Below are 21,364 nucleotides of genomic sequence, written 5' to 3' on the forward strand. Positions count from 1 at the left end.
GTACATTAATCGGAAGGGGTATTTCTCTATGATTCTCCAGGCGCTTGTGGATCACCGTGGGCATTTCATTGACATTAACACAGGCTGGCCTGGAAAGGTGCATGATGCACACATCTTTCGGAACACTGGCCTGTTCAGGAAGCTGCAGGCAGGGACTTTTTTCCCAGATTGGAAGATCACAGTAGGGGACGTTGAAATGCCCATTGTAATCCTTGGAGACCCCGCTTACCCGTTAATGCCTTGGCTCATGAAACCGTATACAGGGAAGCTTGACAGGATCAAGGATCGATTCAACTACAGGCTGAGCCGGTGCCGAATGACTGTGGAGTGTGCTTTTGGCCGTTTAAAAGGGCGCTGGTGATCTCTGTATGGGAAGCTAGACTTGCGGGAAAGCAGCATCCCTGCGGTTATATCCGTGTGCTGTACCCTCCATAATATTTGTGAAGGGAAGGGTGAAAGATTCAGTCAGGCATGGACCTCTGAGGTTCAACGCCTGGAGGCTGAATTTGCACAGCCAGAGAGCAGGGCTACTAGAGAGGCCCAGTACAGGGCTTCAAGGATCAGGGATGCCTTGAGGGAGGAATTTGAGGCTGAAAACCAACAGTAATGTTTGGTGCCTTGCACAGGAGTGAAGTGCAGTGGTTACAATGTTAGTAAGAATCTGTTTTTCCTAAGCTGATTTGCAGTGCCTGTTTCTTTCCTGGGCTAAGGTATCTTTGACTTTCTGCAATAATAAAGACTGTTTTCAAAGCCAAGAATTAATTTATTGAAAAGAAAATAACTTTCTTGACAGACACACAACATTTTTGGGAACCTAAAAGGGCAGGGGGGTGTGGTGGGGAACTGTACAGTCATAGGTTTGAATATGTCCTGTCTGGAGTGCTGTGCAATGACTGCTGCACTTCAGGATGCCTATACTGCATGGTGATGGGGGTTGAGTGCAGAGGGTAAGGGTCGTAGTTCTCAGGGCTGGTTGGTGAACGTACAGGTGTTGGAGGCAGCTGGTGGAGGTAAGAACCTGGATGCTGGGGAAGGGGGTTTGGAGCTGCCATTGGGGCACAAGGGAAAAGCTTTGGGACGGGCGGGGGCGGCGCGGTAGTGCTCTGCCTGCATGGCTACAAGCACCTGGATAGAGTCTGCTTGGCGCACCAGGATGCTTATCAGCTGCTTTGTGCTTTTCTTCCTGGCCGCTGCGTTTCTCTGGCAGATCCTGCTTTCCCTTTCCCTCCAGTCCTGCAGTTTTTTATTCTCTCTGGCAGAGTGACCAAAACTGTTTGTTTGCAGCAGGTCATCTTTGCTTTCTCGTGGCTTCTTCCGCAAGTTTTGGAGTCTTTGAGCTGCTGTTAACATGGGCAGCTGAGAACTCAAGGTCGCTTGTGGAAAGGAAAAAAAGGCAACAGTTAACAGAGGCAGCATTGTTTATATCTCAGACAGTTATTCCCACACAGTGAAGGAGTTTACAGTCTTCACTTTAGCATAATTTTCCCATACCAAAGAGAGCGCACATAACCCACAGGAGCCCCGAAATGGTGAATAAGTGGGACTGATTGCTTCAGGGCTGTGCTGGGGTTTCTCTGCATTGGGGAAAGCAAACAGCTGCAGGGGGCACCTACACTGAACACTCTCGCAACATTTTCCACAGGAGTTAATCCTGGAAGATATCTGGCTGCTGAGGGTCACCTGGGAAGAGCGGGAGGGTCTTCTACAGCAATGCGGATTCTGCCCTGGCCCCTATGCAGCTTGCCTGTGTGCAGCAATGGTCCCCCCACCCCTCGTGGCACAGTGGCGTGGATGTGTTAGCCTAACTGGGACAAGGACCACAGTGGATCTCCCTATAAACTTGCGCAAGCGCATTGCCCACGCTCTGGCTGAAACTTCTGAAGAGATTACCGAGGCCGATTACCTCGATGTGATAGACCACATCAATGGGCTATTCCACATCTAGGCATGCATGCATGCATGCAGCCCTAACCCTCCCTCCTCTCCCGAAACATTTCCATCCTGAAAATAAAAGCTGCTTACTGGGAACCCACTCTTCTGCTTGTCTTTCACCAAGTACTGGCTGCTGCAACTGGCTACCTTCCTCCTGGCTTGAGAAGAGCTCCTGGCTGCATGCCTTCTGGGACTCCGGGGTGTCTTCCCCTACCCCAGTACCCTCACTCTCGGTTTCCTCCTCCCGCTCCCCCTCCTCCTCCTCTACCTCCACCTCCCCCCCTTCGCTCTGAAATGTCCATCGTGGTCCTCGGATTGGTGATGGGGTCACCCCCAAGTATTGCGTCCAGCTCTTTGTAAAAACGGCAGGTCGTGGGGGCAGCACCAGAGCGGTGGTTTCCCTCACGGGCTTTGCAATAGGCACTCTGCAGCTCCTTCACTTTAATCCTGCACTGCACTGAGTCCCGGTCATGGCCTCTTTCCAGCATGGCCCTTGATATCTGCCCATAGGTATTGTAATTCCTACGGCTGGAGCACAGCTGTGACTGCACACCTCCTCCCCCCAAACACTGATGAGGTCCAGCAACTCGCCATTGCTCCATGCTTGGCCTCGTTTGGTGCGTGGAGGCATGGTCACCTGGAAAGATTCACTGATTGCACTCCACACCTGGCTGAGCAAACAGAAAGGGGTTTTTTAAAATTCCCGGGGCATTTAAAGGGCAGGTCACCTGAGGCCAGGGCAGTAGAGTTTGAACTGATGAGCAGAGTGGCTGAACAGGCATTCTGAGATACCTCCGAATACCTCTGGAGGCCAATAACAGCGCTTTTGGTGGCCACACTGGCAGTCATTATTCCCCAGGCAGAGGTGGAGTACATGCAGCGCTGTAGCCAGGGAGATACAGCGCTGTATGTGCCTTGCAAGTGTGGACGGTGAGTAAGTTGCAGCGCTGTAAAGCCACCACCAGCGCTGCAACTCTCCAGTGTAGCCAAGGCCTGTGGCTCTGCAGCTCTGTTTCTCTCTCACTTGCTTCTCTGAGGCTAGTCTCTAGCACAGTGACTTGCTCTTCCAAGTCTGCAACTTCCTTCTTTACTGCAAGAAGTTTGGTCATCAGATCATCTCTCATGGCCTTAAACTCAGAGATCATCTCCAGAACGTCTGTTTTGGTTGCCATTTGTGTTCTGTCAGCCCTGGCATATATGTCTGATTTGGCTGCAAAATCTTCATGTGGCGTCTGAGAGGTCTCTCCATGCTGTGAGCCAGAAACACTTCTTTCAGTGAGGTATCTTTTTAATTTTTTTGAGTTACTTGACAAATCCATCCTTGAAACTCTGTGCTTTTCTTTTGTGGAATTTAGTAGGTTTTGGGGGTCAGTGGAAGTAGATTCTTTTGCTATCCCCTCAAAACTCAGGCTTCAGGGAACCATGTAATTCTGGCTCTCTGCTGATCTTCTCAGCATAAATATTTTTAATATAATCTTTCTATTGTTTTCATTAAAAAACACCTGAAACAAATCAAGGGGGGAGAATTAAGGGTGTGTGTGGAAAATCTGTTCACATTTATTTATCACTGTGTCTTAGTAATGGTCGCAATTCATTATCTACGAAGGGTATACAGAAATATTTAAGATGCAAGAAGGGAAAGTTAATTGCTGTGAAATCATTAACACAAGATCCAGTATTATATGTACACATCTGAAAGAAAATTGTGCACCCAGTCTATGGCAGATCTGGATGGTTCCCATTTATATAGTTAGATGCCAATAGCCAAAAGAGCCTAAGTGTCTTAGACTTAGGAGCCCAAGTCATTTTGGCACTTTTGAAAATATTGCCCTGGGTTCATGGTGTGTTCATAGTATGCCTCAGGGCATAATAACTGAGTTTTATTTTCCTAGTTATTATGAAATAAAGCAAAGAAACTTCTGTAAGAGCTTTCAGTGTTAGAGTCCTAGTGACTATCCAAAGACCTCACCGAATAGAAAACATAATGGTTTTACTTATTTTAGCTGAGAATCCTGGCAAGTAGGGCTCCCCACCAGCCAACTGTTGAAATCGGTTCACAGCCTGAGTGATACTGCCTTCTTTAAGAACTATTATTTTCTCTCTCTGTATAATCACTTTAATTTGCTTCTCTCCTTAGCTGACCATGTTTTGATATGGAAAATGGGAACACCTTTCTTCTAGGGGCACATACTGTCATTGGTGCAGGGTGTGGAAAAAGCAGGTCAGATTGAGAATGAGGCTTGCTAATGGGAGGAGGGAAGGTTTGGAAGTTGGAGTACTTGTCAGTGCTGGCGGCAAGGGAAAGGGGATTTGGAAGTGCTTGACATTGCAGGAGGATTTGCAGACATGCCATCTCTCACAAATTTATGGTGAGAGATGTGATTTCTAAGTAAAAGTAAGACTCACTCATGATCTCACAGTAGGATTCTCAAATCTCAGGATTTTGTGAAACTGGGCTCTGGCTGTCAGTCCTAGACGACAGGGCTCTGGCTGTCAGCCTGGGACATGGGAGAAGGGACCCCACTGCAGCCCCTCCAGGCCTGAGCAGGGTGAAGAACCCTAAGAGGAGCAGAGGTGAGGCTGGGAGAGCTGAACTATGGCCTGGAGGCTGCAGGGGGGCTGAAGTGAGTATGGTGGGAGCTGATGGGGTAGGGGGCTATATTGATGGTGGGTTCTAAGCAGATGGAGTGAGTGCTGAGAGGGTGAGCTGTGGGTAGTGGGGTTTGATGTGGTGGTGGGGTGAACTGAGGGGAGCTGAACTGAGGAAGATTGGGTGGAGAACATAACTGATGGGGGACAGGAGGACAGGATTAATTGCTGGGTAGGAAATAGGCAGATGTGGCAGTGAGGGCACCTGCAGCAGAGGCCAAAATCATATTATCTAGTACTTGGGGGAGAGCGATCAGCACTGATTGTCACATGCACACACCATGAGGATAGGCAGAGGGAGTTCAAAAATCAAGAGACTGACCTAAAAACACAGTATAATGTTATTTTTAAAGTCATGATTTTTCAGGCCAATCTCATGATTTTGGGGGGGTCAGACTCATGATTTTCGCTTTCTTGAAGTTGGCGATACTGGATTTGGCAGATGGAAAACTGAGGTCAAGTTTAGAGTTCTTATCACTATGACAGTGCCTGCTTGTGACCTTTCCTCCTGCTCCCTGATTACCCAGTGGTATTCTAGCTCCGTCCTCCTCACCCCTGGGCTTCTATGCCACCTCCAGAGATTTCTCTCCCCTCCTTTTTTCTCCTAACATTTTCCCAGAGTTGGTTTCCTTTGATTTATATTCATTTTATTATTGTACAGTTCTCTGACTGCCTGGGTGGCAGGGAGGGAAGTGGATATGCTTTAAATCTAAAACTTCTATTACCATATCATCTTAAATATTAAATTGGCCTAGTTGTGTCTTGGCTTGGCCCTTCTCAGTTAAATCATGGGTGTTCTGTAGGTAGTTCAGACTCTGAAGTGTGCCAGATTGTCTGGCACCAAGATTCTGAGGTTCTCAAATTCCACTGCATGGCAGAGTGTAGAAAAATGTAACAGAGGGTTGGGTGTGATGCTTCTTACTGTGAATGTGTGACAAGAAAAGGAGAAAGCTGTAGCCCCTGCTTGTCTGACAAGAAGAGCAATGACTGAGATGGAACTGTATGCAGACTGTCCTCACTTGTCCAATTCCATTGTCACAATAATATCATAAAAATGTAGGACTGGAAGACTCATCTAGTCCAGTTCCCTGCACTGAGGCAGAACTAAGTATTATCTAGACCAGGGAGGGGCAAACTTTTTGGCCTGAGGGCCGCATCGGGTTTTGTAAATTGTATGGAGGGCCGGTTGGGGGGAGGAGGTCGGGGCCTGGCCCCCACCTCCTATCTGCCCCCCCAGACTCCTGCCCCATCCAACCCCCCCATTCCCTGATGGCCCCTCTGGGACCCCTGCCCCATCCAACCACCCCTTCTCCCTGCCCCTGACTGCCCCCTGCTGCCCCATCCAACCCCCCCTCTTTCCTGACTGCTCCCTGAGACCCCTGCCCCCATTCAACCCCCTGATTCCTCCCTGACCACCATCCACACCCCCACCCCCTGACCACCACCCCAAACTCCCCTGCCCTTTATCCAACGCCCCACCCTCCCTGCTCTCTGCCACCTTACCGCGCTGCCTGGAGCACTGGTGGCTGGTGGCGCTACAGCCATGCCAACCGGCTGGAGCTGGGCCACACTGTCACCACCACCACGCAGCACAAAGCACCGGGTCAACGTAGGTTCTGCAGCCGCGCTGCCCCAGGAGCTCACAGCCCCGCTGCCCAGAGCATTGCGCCGGCGACGGAGCGAGCTGAGGCTGCGGGGGAGGGGGACAGCAGAGGAGGGGCCAGAGGTGAGCCTCCCGGGCCAGGAGCTCAGAGGCAGGGCAGGATGGTCCAGCAGGCCGGATGTGGCCCATGGGCTGTAGTTTGCCCACTGCTGATCTAGACCATCCCTGTCAGATATTTGTCTAACCTGCTTTTAAAAACCTCTAATGACAGGGATTCCATAATTTAGGTAATTTGTTCCAGCGCTTAACTACACTTAGAGGTAGGAAGTTTTTCTTAAGGTCTAACATAAATTTCTTACAATGGGACACATGCATCCATATATTACATGCGCATTTCAGATTTCCAGTCAAACCTTTGTCCCTTGCTAATTCTTTTCGTATTTTTTCCCTTTACTAGTGTCTGATAGTCCTCATACCACAATACCACATTTGTAGCGAATCTGCCAGGACAGGAGAGTGAGATTGAAGCTTCTGAGACACAGACCTATGTTGGGGGAAAGGAGCAATAAGGAGTCCAACCCTAATTCTGAGGACAGATAGGTGAGAATAGGTGGGAAAACTACTGTAAAACTTCATAGCTGCCTTCGTGGTAAAACTAGGCTGGTCAAAACACTGAAGAATATAGTGTCTGTAGGGTATAATCCATCAACCTCAATGAGTGCAGGATTAGGTGTTTAATAGGCCTCCATCTTTAACATCTGTTTCTTTGATCATGGCAAAGATCTGAGTTAGTGTGTAAGACCCTTCCCCCACACAGAAAAGAGTTAAAATCTACAATGTCCATGCCATGAATTTTATGTCTCGTGGGAAGTGAATGAATTGAGTTTTATTTAAGTATTTGGTTCTACAGAATCTATTTTAAATCAGTGTCCTAGGTGTAATTTCAGAGTGTTACAATAGAACAAAGATAATCCCACTTATAAAGGGGATATATATATCTGTTTGGGCTCTAACCCAGCTATCCTGCAAAGACTGGAGTTCAGTTAGTATTCTGAATATTGGAGAGGCAGTGGGAAAAGAGGGGGAATATATGGAATGTCCCTACAAGTGAATGGTTGTTCTGCCATAAAGAATCTCAGTCAAATCAAGAAAGGAAACTGAAACAAGAAGTGTTTTCTTTAGAGCATATAATAAATATAGTCTTAAAGTTTCCCCCCCTTTCCAGGGTCAGAGAAACAGTGGAATTCACTGATTCCTTTTGTCTCAGGATTGAGCAAAACTCCTTGATTCCCTCTTTCTTCAAGGTCAAAGCAAACAAATAAAAACACTCTAAACTCTTTCCCACATCTGCATTCCTCCTTTATTCAGGACAGAAACAAAATTCCCAAGTTTCCCTCTTTGGAGGGTGGTGGGGGGGGAGAGTTAAACAAACAAACTCACAGCTATTTGGCTTTCCAGCTACGGACTGCTTCTTTCTCCCTGTACATGTTAAGTGAACACACAGTTGACCATAGTTTTTATATAAATAATTAATAATAGACACTTTGAATTAGCAAATACCTGTCCAAGTGCTTTAGGTTTAGCCTGGACAGTCCCAAATGTGTGAACATAGAGGATAGATGCCACTGAGAACAAAGAGGTGGGGGAGTGAAGCAGAAAAGGAGCTGGAAATTTGATTTTTGTGGACATCAGCCTCACGTGTCATGCATAGTGGACTGGCAAAGTTCCCATTCCCATACAAACTCTGAATGAGAAATACGTAAAAATCCAGAACCTCATCCCACAATACACATACTTCCATCCTTGCTTCATCCCATCACCGCCTCTTTATCTGTTTTAGTGTCCCATTTATCCTGATGGCAAAGAAAGGCTAATGATCTAATATACATCAGTATGAGATTAGAATCTGAAGTAATGAAATTGATGTAAAGAGTTATTCTTTTTACACCAATGTGAGAATAGTCATGCCCTATAATTGTAAGCAAAACTGACCTCTGCCTCTTTTTTTTCAGAGAGCTGGAACACCAAGTGCGGGAAGGAACCAGACACAGACAGCTTGTTTGCTCAAGAAGGCGCGCCGTCAGCCGGCGTGGCAGCCCTTTTATTCTTTCTAGTTACATTGTCAGCATGAATCAGCATAAATCACAGCCTTGTTTACTTGTTTCTTACTGGCGGAGGATCCTCCTTATCTCCCTGCTTCTCACCCGCTGCTAGCAAGCGTGACGTGCTATGTTTTTCATTCTACTCAGGCATGTTAAGATCGGGGGGGTAACGGGGGGTTGCAGGGATTAACTATCTGGTGGTTTGCCAGCCAGGATCAATCCCTACATCTCCCCCTTTACTTTTTAGAAGGGAAGGGCAGGTTTTTTTCCTGCCCAAGGGCACCCTTGGGTGCACAATGAAATTAAGGAGGGAATACACTGAACGCCACAGCAGGTGAGTATGAGGAATAAAAGGCAAAGTCCTCCATAGGTTATTACCTGATGTAACCAACCCCATCCTGGTAGCCAGCTAGATAGCCAGTCCCACCAGGAGGAGAATGGGTCATTGTGAATTCGAATTTGAGCAGTAAGATTTTTGATTAAAGCTATTTGATTATTAATAGCATGGGAGTGATCAGAAATATTAAAACAACACATATCATTAATTTTTTCACAACCATAGTGATGTAGCAAAAGAAGATAATCAATGGCAGCTCTATTTTGCAAAATTCCATGACGCAGCTCTGTTTGCTCCTCATTAAGCAATGCCACTGCAATAGACGTGGCATTAAGAGCTTTAACCGCTGAGCAAGCTAACCAATTAAGATTTTTACTATTACTAATTATTAAGCCAGGTATGCCAACCAAGGAGGTGGCCAAGGCATTATACATAACATCACACAAGAATTAGCATTTAGGCAAGCAATAAAAGCAGTTAACAAATTCTCTGGGGTTTTCTCCTTTTCTTGCTGTTCCAGCAGACGCTCAGCTTGGTGTGGGGGGAACTTTGTTTGTACCCACGTCACTGGTGCATTGGGAGTACTGCGGCGCCGTTCTTGAGACAGCGTAACTGTTGTTGTTAATAACTGATTGAAATCAGGAATGGGATTGTTAAGACCCTGGTGCCACGCCATGCTGTGGGCCGCCTGTGGGGTCCTCTTTCCACGGACGGATGTAACGGGCTGGGACCCACACAGGCCCCTTAGGTATGTTAACGGCTGCGTACCCCCGCCCCCAGGTAATCAAGGGGACTGGGGCACTCCACGTGGTTCCAGGGAGTTGTCTATACGTTACTTTAGGGGCGGGGAGTTCTTCCTTGCACCTAAAGTGTTTCTGTAAACGGGAGGTATAATGGGCACCATCAAAAACAAGATTTAAATAATTGATTGTATAAAGAACATGTGCTAACCACACCTCCTTGTCGGGCAGCGTGGGCGGGATTCCCCCTTTTGTTTTTTATTGGAGGAGAGCTGTTTTGAGGGTACGGTCCGCACGCTCAACGATAGCTTGGCCCTGTGAATTATAGGGGATGCCAAAGGTGTGCACAACGCCTCAACGGGAGCAGAAGGCAGCAATTTGTAAATACTGTAAGCGCATCAATTATGGGGGTTTGCTGGCAAAGATTACGAAATACAGTGGGAATGTGACAAATGGCATGCAGGCGAGGATCTTTCTGAATATGATAGGACAGGGAGCCCACAAAGCCTGCCAGGGCTAGTTGAAGGGCATCCGGGAAGGCAAGGGCTGATTCGGTCTTTGGGTAGCGCTTCTTTACCCGTGAGAAAAGAAACTTAACACATGTCATTAGTGCCTGGCAGTGTTTTGCAGATCTCATAGCTGCTTGGGCACATTCAAGCCCCACCCCCCTTCCCTTGGTTATCAGCCAAGTCTTAGCTGTGAGCAGTGTCCTTGAATGGAGACAGTGTCTTATCTACAGTCTCCTAGCTACTTTTTTCTTTTCAGTTAACTCATTCTGTTCTTTTTTGTCTTTTCCCTTTTTGGCTTCCTTTAACCTGCAAAGGAAACTTTCACTCTTCACCTATACACCTTTTTCCAACAACGAACACGTAAACATTGCCATTATACAGTACATTAGTCTTATTATTTAATATATGTCACACATACTCTTTTACTAAAATAACCTTATTACAGAACTTTGGAGCAACGAGCTAGAACAAGCACACCCACTTTGAGGAGTTCATTCAATTCAACCTCTAGTCCAATAGCCTTCCACCATCCCCAGCCCTCTGGCTAGAAATTTGAGGTAGCCAGAAAGATCCCATGTACAATATGGGGAGTGGGTTAACTTTTCATGTCTTTGCTTTCAAAGACCGGTGGCATGCAAATTATAACAACAATTTCTTTAATTAACAATTTGGCCAATGAAGCTTCTTTTTCTTACTTAAGCAAATGCATTAGACTTTAGTGTATCACATTCTCCTGATTTATCCAAACACCTTGTATTCCAAAGTTGAATAAAACAAGTATCTGCATTTAACCCTTCTATTTAATTTTAACTAGACTATCCTATAAAAATATTAAACACAACAATTTTGGCCACGAGACAAACACCACAAGACAGGACATAGAACACAAAACATAATTCCTGTTGTGCCAGTAAATGCATGATACGTTGAATGCCGTTCAGCTGGCATCAGTTTTCTCTGATTATCTGAAAGACAAAAAAACAGAGGTCTACCCACCCCTTCTGGGCAGACAATCATCGCTTGAAATATACAAATACCCTTGTTGACTTCAGGCAAAAACAGAGGAATTACCCCATATTTCCATATATTTGTTTCATAAGCAGCCCAGGTTTTCAATTACATAACACTGTATACATTCTTCAGCTAATGTAACTAAATTGTTCATAGCCAAACCAAATAATAGCAATCCAATAATTTCTTTGCCCAAATTTATTTACAAACATTCCGCAGACACCAAGAGCCCTTTTCTTTAGCATTTTTACAAAGTTCAACTGCTGTTTCCTCCAGCAACTACAGAGTTAACTTCTCACTCTCCCTTAAATCACTTGCTCGTCTCCCAACAGACACTTTTATCAACTTAAATCACCATGCCAAGTAAGTCCTGGGTATTTGAAATCCCCACGCTTACACTTACTGACTCCTTCCTTCCACTACACCCTTAAAGTTTTCCAACCCGCTTTCCAATCTCTCTCTCTGTTGCCTGTCTGCCTGGGCCCGATCCTGCTTTTCTTGCTGAACCGTCCCTTCCATGGGCACCAACTTGTTCCACTACCAGTTTAGCTAGGAGGGTGGGCTTCTTAACTAGCCCCCACCCCTCCTGGTCTTTTCCCTTAAACCTTCTTACTCACAAGACTACCCGAGTCCTCCTTCATGAGGCTTGCCACCTGGACAAAAATCCAAACCCCTTTAGAGAGTTTACCTAGAGTCCACCCATCCGTCTGCTGACACTTAAACAGAAAAAAGAAATTACACAGAGCGCAGAGGGAAGTACAGTCTAAGTCAGACTTTCCCACTTCTATACACTGTCCGCTACAGGGGACGGGACAGAAGGATCTCAATTCAACCTCAGGGCTTCCTCGCGCTCATGGCTTCCACCCCAAGGAATTACGAACGAGAGGTTCAGTTCCGCCCACACTCCTAACGCCCAAATGTATACAGAGCAGAAAAACAACATAACCGGTTAAACAGAACAGAACCAAAACCAAATAGCATTTTCTTATCCTATTAAGGCATACTTTTACTCATGCAATTCTCAACATATAGCACCAACAGTACCAAGCAAAGCAAACACAAAATAACAAGGGTAAAACAAATAGATGGTGTAAATTCTGCAGTGCTCCCCCCTTCTTAATTGCTCACCAAACTGTGACAAATTTCTGTTACCAATCTATCCCTCGTGTCAGGTGATCAGGCTGACACTACAGGATCGCTGGGGGAAGATAAAGAAAACACACCATATGACTGAATTTTAAAGCTTCATTAATAAAATAATAAAACAACAATGGAGAGTGTTGGGAACGCTCCCACATCACTCAGGAAAATATTAATGCCCCAAGCCCGAAGCTCCTTTTATACTTACACAGGTACGTCCAGACTGGCCACTTCTGTGTATAATGTTCAGAGGAGGGGGAGAGGTGGAAGGGAGATTATCTTGTATACAGCTTGTCCAGAATTTCCAACATGCTTCTGCTCTTGGGAGGGCTGTTCTTTTACACCCTGGAATCTCCTGCGGCGTCTCTTTCAGAGATTCCAGTCCAGGTCGGCTGCCTGTGGCTTCTTTTAATCTATCTACAAACTGGTGAAAAGGCTCAGAGGACCCTTGTCTAATACTAGTGAAGAACGACAAGGGTTTGCCAGTCATGGGAATACGACGAAACGCCCGCATGACTGAAAGTGCGGTGCGTTTGAAAGATTCTGCCGGGAGCACCAACTGTGCATCCACCTCTGCAAACCGCCCCGACCCATAAATCTGGTCAGGGATGATCTCTGCAGAGGAGCAGGCCAATGCTGCAGCCCGGAACTCACTGTCCCATACACAGTACTGGGCAGGAGATAAAATCATTCGGAACAGGTGTTTCCAATCTGTTGGCAACATAACATAGACTGTACCCAGCCCCTCAATGAGACCCTCCACATAAGTGGAGCGGAGGCCGGATTGGCGGACCCCGCTATTTATTTCCCTAATAACCTTGAATGGTAACGGGTGATGTGTAGCAACGTTCTCTCTGGCATCATTCAAGGCATAGGTAACGGGATAGAGGGCCGGGAGGTCTCCCTCCCATTCCTCCAATAAGGGGGAGGCATCTATCGCCATTGCCTGCTGAAGAGCGGCTTGCACCGCGCTCTGAGCCGGCGAGGACGAAAGAGAGGGAGGCGACGGCGAATCAAAAAGGGCAGGACTGGGGGCCGTCGCCTGCGCCCGAGGGGCAGGACAGGGGGTTTGAGGTTCCGTGACATAGGATGGAGATGGGGTAGGGGTGGGAGAGGCAAGCGGGGGCGCCTCCTTTCGCAAACGCCCGATTGCCTCTGCACAATGCTGCCACAGCAAAATGTACTGGATGGGTGCTCGCGGTTCTTTTAGGAATCGCTCACCCACAGTCTGCCAATCGGAAACCTCGAGAGATCCTCTCTCGGGGTACCAAGGGCATTTAACCTCTATGACATGGAGTAAATTTTCCACATGTCGCTGCGATGCTGCTGTGTGACCGGTTACCTTGAGTAATTGAACCAGCTCTTTCGCATGAGCCTTCTGTTGCACGGACAAATCCCCCCCCATACTCACAAGGGAGTGCGAAGACGCACTGTGGTGCACCACGGCTCGGCCGGCCGGTGGGTACGGAGGGCTGGTATCACGTCGGGGTCACCAGATGCGGGAAGGAACCAGACACAGACAGCTTGTTTGCTCAAGAAGGCGCGCCGTCAGCCGGCGTGGCAGCCCTTTTATTCTTTCTAGTTACATTGTCAGCATGAATCAGCATAAATCACAGCCTTGTTTACTTGTTTCTTACTGGCGGAGGATCCTCCTTATCTCCCTGCTTCTCACCCGCTGCTAGCAAGCGTGACGTGCTATGTTTTTCATTCTACTCAGGCATGTTAAGATCGGGGGGGTAACGGGGGGTTGCAGGGATTAACTATCTGGTGGTTTGCCAGCCAGGATCAATCCCTACAACCAAGTCAGTGAGCAGAACTGCGCGTGCAGTCTCACTCAGTTCTGAATGTATACATTCTTTCTTCATTTTTGATAATGAATACTCTGAAACTCTAGCCAGAAACTAAACAAGAAAGGTATATGTAACAAATTTAATTCTGACTCATCCTCTACTTTATGATTCAGTATATTTCTGTAACACTTACTCCTGCAGCTGGGTACTGGGGCAGTAGGGTGTGTGTGTGTCTGGGCTGTGGGGAAGGGTGTGTGTGGCGCAGCTGGGCTCTTTAGGGAAGAGTGAAGTGTCTGGGCCTTAGCTGTGGCTGGGCTCTGGGGGAAGGAGTGCAAGTGTCCTGGCTGGGATGGGGAGCGCAGCCCGGCTGCAAGGGGTGGGGTGAGTGTCTGGACTAGGGGTGACCTGCAGCTGGGCTCTGGGAGGAGGGATGTGTGTATATGGCTCCCTGGCTGGGCTTGGGGGGGAGGGAGCAGAGATATAGGTATTGCATTGTCATATGGATTTCATTAACTGTCTTCTGCTAAGGGGATTTTTGTTTTCTATATTGTTACAGACATAGTTACTGACAGATATTTTGAAATAAATTACCAAAAGAATTGAAACTGGTATGATTATATAGTGTTATTTTGAAAAATAAAATATGCAGAATTTGATGCAGAACTCCTCAAGAAGTGAATACTGGTAATACTTGACCAGGAATTTCTAAAACTAATATATTGCCAAATAATATGACAAATTACCATCCTGTTTCCCATATTACCAGCACCCTTCATTGTCCAAGTAGAACACATTTAGCATGTAGTAAGTGAAGGCCCTGATAAAGGCCCAGTATGAGGCCTGAGGCCTGAACTAAAGTAATGGCCAAGACTTTGCTAACATAAAGCAAAGTGAAGCTGTGAGCCAGAGGCAGGCCCTGCTCACAGAAGCTGGCAAGGAAAAGGCTGATGCTGCAAGAAGATACGTACCTAAAAGGTACTGAACACTAGAGATCAGAACATTCACATACTTGCACATTCCACACAGATAACAAGGAACAGACTGACCCATCCCAATGACAGGGGCAAAAGGGTAATATGATGGATAGAGTTGTTTTGATTGAACCAACATGTACAAGGTGAGAGGTGGCACCTTACTACGTATAGGGGTTGTACCTTGCTACGTAGAAGAGTTGTACCTCAATACGTCAGAAGTGATGTGTAACTTGTTTGTACCTGTGTATAAAAATGTATCCTTGGGGCGATGTCTTTGTCCGGCCTAGGGGGCAGTGGAAAGTCCCGCCACTGACTGAGCCAGGTCTATTGCCAAGAGGCACTTTCTCGTAGTATGCCCTGAATTAGGCTAAGAAACCTACAGGGAACTGCAATTGTGTCCGAGATCGCAATAAACCTGGCCGACGTGCCTTCGTACCTTACTAGACTCTGTGGTCATTGGGGGTTCTCTTCGGGTCTGCTGTGTCAGCTATCTGCGCAGAGCTGGGGCAGCACACAGAGGGAACGCACGCACGCAGCCGAGTGATACCAACAAGGAGAGAGCAGAGCAGAGCACCACACCGGTAGCCTCTGACAGCAACACCTCTGACAACACAAGTGGCCAGGGGTGCAATATGAAAATGAAATATTTGCTACATGAGGTTTCATCAGTAAATAGAACTACAAAAATCTTTTCAAGATGAATTGCAATTATCTTGGGTTATGCAAGAGATTGATACTTCAGGCTTGGAGAATCTTTGAGTCCTAGTTTGAAGAGATTGGTATGTTGATATGACAGAAATTGCTTCCAAAGAGCACAATATTTAGAAGACGAATGACAACACTGATGAATGTAATATATGAGAGGAATTTGTTTCATCTAAAGGAAAACATAGATATCCAAGAAGCCTCATGATTTCTAAGGAGAATAGATGTGGAACAGTTCAGGATTTAGTTTTTGTAAATCTTTGCTTTTTACTTGCCTGTAGCTTTTGAAATATTGATGTATAATTTTGTATAGTTTTAAATCCCATGAAGACATAATACAAATACAAATAGTTCAGTACATTTATTGTATTTCTAAATCCAAGTGTAATGTGGGCACTTGTCCAAAAATCATTACACAAACGGTATTAATAACATCTTTGCTTTCAGTCTCAGCAGGGAGACTAAGAACTGAATGGGGTTGGGAAACTTAACTACCCTTTCACCCCAGAGGTGGTCTCAAGGCTAAGGATGAGTCAGATTGGTGGGACAACATGAAGAAGCATGCACTGTCCATGATATACTTGTTCTGTGGAAAGATAGGGACTTATTCCTTGTATGCATATTATTGCACCCTACACAATTGTTGTAGTGAAATAAGTTATTTGTTACACCCATTTTTCACTGCTGGCCAGGTTGATATATTTGGAAAGCGTGTATTGAAGTGACTAAGAATTTAACTATTTCCCTTGTTTGTTAAATAGTCTTTCTGCATTGAATAGAGTATTTTTACTTAAAAAATTAATACAGTATTTTTAAAAAGGGGAACAATGAAAAAGTACAGAAAAATAGAAGCACAGATGAATGGAAATATACTTGCAGAAGATTCTCCAGTAACCACAGTGACCTCATTTCTTGGGTCCAGCCAAGCTGTGGGGAGTGCAGGACCCAAGGGAAAAACGAAGGTACCTTTTGCAGCTCCCAGTTTTGGGACTGGCTGGAAGCTGATTTTACTTTTTGTTTAATTTACGCCTTACTGCCTGCAGCCGAAAAGGGTCACTGAAGATTTAAGGGGCTGTACAGCCATGCCGTTTTCCCCCATCTACACCTACTACAGTAGCGTCTGTGGAGGGTATTAGAGCAATTTGTCTGGCTTGTTGCTACCCAGGGATTACTGTTATGGTGGGAAAAGTTTCTGTGTATCCTGTTAATTACTTGTAATTCAGATCTGTTGAGATGATGATATCAGATGTTTTAAGAGCGAGATGATATAGTTTGTGTCATAACTCTTTGGGTGCGCAGCTGAATCGACACCTTGTTTGGATCCGCAGAACTCTTGATCCAGTTACAGCTCAGTTGGCTAATTTGTAAAGAGCCAAACGCTGAGGTTTTGAGTCCTGTTTTACCCAAGCAAAAGTCGGATTAATGAAATGCAAATGAGTTTGTTTTTGCTTGCTTGTAAACAGGGCCGGCTCCAGGCCACAGCGCGCCAAGCGGCATGCCGCGGGGTCGCTCTGCTGGTTGCCGGGAGGGCGGCAGGCGGCTCTGGTGGAGCTCCCGCAGGCGTGGCTGCTGAGGGTCCACTGGTCCCGCGGCTCCGGTGGAGCTCCCGCAGGCACTGCTGCGGGAGGTCCACCGGGACCTGCGAGCTGCAGAGCGGCCCCTGTGGCGTGCTGCCGTGCTTGGGGCAGCGAAATTGCTAGAGCCCGCCCTGCTTGTAAAGATCTGAGGAACTGTCCTAAAATAAACAATTTCTGCAGTCTGTTGTGGTAAAGAGTATGGGTTTTATTCCCACTACTAATCAGCTAAGAATTTGAGCGAGGTATTATTGCTCTTGGCTGCAAAGCAGAACGTTCCTTCCGAAATAACTTGTGCTGGAAATAGGCTTTCTGGTGACTGAAATTACACTATCATTTCCCCTAAGTCATTTGGGCAAGGAGGAGCTAGATAACAGTGTCTTACAGACAGCTGAATCACTGTATTTGTAAGGGGAATTAGCTCAAATGGTAGAGCGCTCGCTTAGCATGCGAGAGGTAGCGGGATCGATGCCCGCATTCTCCAAGAGGATTTTTTCTTTAAATCAGAGAACATTTATTTCAAAGTGACCCGTTTGTTTCAATTGTGAAGAATATGCATATTTTAAGTTATTTCTTGAGGCTTTCTAATTTTAGAAAGTGATTTTGGGGGTGTTTTGTGGGAAGGTCGGTTTGTGATCTGTTTTCTCGAAGATTATCACAGCTGCATGCACACAAGAGAAAGGTAATTCTTGCCAGCTGAAAAAAATTGAAACAAAAGGACTGCAAGAGTTGCCACCTGTTTCTTGTGATTTTTGTCTTTGATAGTTCACCCCTCTAATCACTTGTCCTTATTTTCTTTTTAAATTCTAGGTGTGTCCTGCTCTTAACATTTTTGTAAGGGATCAAAATAAATGTACATATTAAATGAATCCACCACATTTAAATAAAGGGATGTGCACAATATGCTTGAATGATATTTTTAACTCTTTATTGAAGATGAACATAATTTTGACAGCAGAAATTATTTCCTTTCATAAGTATTGAAAGAATGTGCACAATGCAAAGGATAAGGCAATTCAACAGAAGTTGAGTTGTAGCAGCTATAAGCAGAATTTTTGTAAAAGCTATGTCAGGGATGATTTTTTAATGAGGTCATCCCATTTGCAAATATGGTTAGGGCAGAGGGTTGTGTCATTTGTTTTTATAGCATGGAAAAGCAAGGTGACCAGGAGGCGTGTGGCAATTCCAAGAGAAACTGGTGTCCATAGAAACATCTTTAACATGATATTAAAGAGGCAGAATGAGTGAGGTAATCTCTTACTGTGCCATCTTCTTTTGGTGAAAGAGACAAGCTTTTGAGTTTACATAGACCTGTTCTTCAGAACTGGGAAAGGTAGTCAATGTGATAGCTAAATATCAGGTGGAACAGATTAGCATTCTTTAACTCTTCTATAAACTATGTGTTCAATTGTCATGGAATGTGAGTATTTTCATATCTAATACTGAGACCTCATGTTCATCTGATTATCCACCTATCTAATCCTTTTCAGAGTCTCTGCTTCACAGGACAGAGTTTCCCATCCTGTAAGTATGACCTATAGGCTTTGTTCCTCTAAGCATACATTTATATTTAGCCATATTAAAATGCATATTGTTTGTTTGCACCCAATTTAGAAAATCCAAGCATATTGCTCACAATCCACTGACCTGTCCTCTTTATTATTAACCACTCCCCCAGCTTTTGTTTCAGTGATGATTTAGTTTTCTTCCAGGTCATTGATTAAATTTTTAAATAGTGTAGGTCCAAGAACTGATCCATGCAGGGGACCTCTATCTTAAATATATAGAATGTCTTTGAAACTGTCATGATTGTTCACAAATGGTAGAAACTTTTCTTGTGCAACCACTGTAATTGACATGTTAATTACCAAAAAGAGAGACCCTCCTGTGGTCTTGTGATATTAATGGCTGGGGAGACTAAAGTGGCTGCAGATTTTGCTGCTGTTGATCAAAGACTATGAACCCAGTGACCCTAACTGTTACATTGTGTTTTATTCTGAGAATAAGATGCATGCTGGTAAAGCTCAGTGGTCAAGAGAGAGGTTTAAAGCAATGCTGTGAAGCTTTCTAGGGCAAACTATATCCTGCAATGAGAGTAATGAGACGTGCTTGCTTTGAAACAACCGAAGAGTTCAGTTTGAATGTGTGAAAACGAAGTGAACAGACAAAAGGATGAGAACCAGTGAAGGTGCCGGTTGGTCAGACCGATGACACAGTCTGTCAGAGGTGAGACAAATCTTCTACTGTTTGAAAGAATTGTACTTGTTGAGTAGGCTGAGCAGCTATATGAGAGTTCCTGGTAGTGCTAAATGGGTGTGAGGACTCATGAGACCCCATTTTATTGTCTGATTGGAGAGCTTGGAGTGTTTGAAGAGAACTGCTCGAAAACCTTTTGTAAACAACGTATTATAGGGTAAAACAGGAGGGGAATTAGCTCAAATGGTAGAGCGCTCGCTTAGCATGTGAGAGGTAGCGAGATCGATGCCCGCATTCTCCACTAGAAATTTTTAGTAGGAGCAGGGAGCAAATAGCTATTAAACCTTTTTTCTTTGCCCTTCTGTATTCTTCTATGTGATGTTTTTTGTTTTAATTTACATTTCTTGTTTCTCAGACTTGTATGTGCAACAAATATTAATTGAATTTTCTTCTGTTTATCTGAAGAAGGCTCGTACACAAAGCTATTAAAACAGAATTAATTACTTGATTTTTGTTATTGGAAAATCAGTTAATACAAAATGATTTGTCCCATTGATTAAATAATAAAAAGAAGAAATGTAATCAGAACTCTTTAAATGATTACACATATCCTGAAAACCTTCTTTTCTGCTGTTCTCACCTTTCCCCATGGCTTAATTCCAAAATGAAATACTAAACACTGCAGTTGTAAAGAAATAAGTGAATAATATTAAAAGCCTTTGCTGTCTACTGTTGGAAGCTACATAAAAGGTACATTTTTTCTATTGTGAATAGAAAGACCAACACAACAGCAATAACACTGAAGTTATGTACATTTGAAATATGAACTGTTACAGTAGAATATCATACACTGGATAAACACAGTTGGCTGGTTACAAACCGCTTTCATATACTTCTGCAAAAAGGGAAATTAGCTCAAATGGTAGTCTACTTGCTTGGCATATGGCAGGTGGTAGGATTGATATTCATGCTCTCCAGTGTGCATTTTGACTTGATTATTTATTCTAAAACTGAAAATCGGTAAAACAAAATAAACACCTTAAATCTTAGCTTTATTCAATGCAAAAACTTTATTTGATAATGACACAGTCACATGCAACAAGCAGAATTTCTATATTTCTTCATTTATATTGAAGAGGGGGATGAAAATATAACTAAAATAGGAACAAATATTCCTCTTTGGTATATACAGCAATGAAAGGCTGTTTTGAATTTGTTTCAGTACTGATGTGAAGGTTTTGTATCTACACTGCACTCTGATTTCTCTTTGACAGTCAGATTTTCATATGTTGTAACATGCGCCTATAAAATTGTTCCAGTGCCAACACACAAAAAAAAATTTATGCATATAGACACTATTACAATATGAGTGATTAAACAGCCCATTATTTCAATTAAATTCTGCTAAACTAAATAGTTAGCTTTTGAGTTTTTATTTGGCCTATAAACTCCACAGTTTCATCAAACAACTTGGGAAATGGTAACTCTCTACAACCTTTGTCCTGCTAATCTGCTCCTATTTAAATGTACCAGTTCTCAGCACTGTCACCTTTTGAAAAGTGACCATTTCAGGAATGGTAACTTCATTTATGTGCTTGGTTTATTCCTGACTGTATAAACCTACAGAGAATTTTTGTTAAGATTGTATATTCTAAGGGTATGTCTACACTACCACGTTAAGTCAACTTAAGTTACATCTGTGTACAGCCACCACTGTAATTAAATCCCTGTGGTGTGCCGACACTATGCTCCTTGTGTTGGCAGAGCGCATCCACGGTACACAAAACTGTATAGTGTAGACATGGTCTAAGATTCACTTGCAGCCAGAGATTTTTCAGTATTAGTTTACCCACCCAAATCCAACTTGAATATAAGATCAGATAGTGATAAAGATAGAATCATACATGATCTCTTTTTGAATGAAGCATCTGACTTTACTTGAATCACTAAGGTTATGTCTATACTACACAATTTTGTCCACATAAGGCAGCTTACGTTGATCTAACTATGGAGATGTACACACTGCAATGCTCCTTGTGCCATTTTAACTTGCTTGCTTTGACGACATAATAAAACCACCTTGACTAAAGGTGTGGATCTTA

The 21,364-nt window shown here is 44.6% G+C and overlaps 1 non-coding gene across 1 annotated transcript; it reads left to right on the plus strand.

The window, feature by feature from the left end:
• The first annotated feature begins 17,477 nt into the window (after positions 1-17,477).
• On the plus strand, positions 17,478-17,550 carry TRNAA-AGC (transfer RNA alanine (anticodon AGC)). The gene has a single exon. It is a non-coding gene; the product is annotated as a tRNA-Ala (tRNA).
• Positions 17,551-21,364: the final 3,814 nt, after the last annotated feature.

The sequence above is a fragment of the Gopherus flavomarginatus genome, chromosome 2 (genome assembly GCF_025201925.1).
Source record: "Gopherus flavomarginatus isolate rGopFla2 chromosome 2, rGopFla2.mat.asm, whole genome shotgun sequence".
Classification (NCBI taxonomy): domain Eukaryota; kingdom Metazoa; phylum Chordata; order Testudines; family Testudinidae; genus Gopherus; species Gopherus flavomarginatus.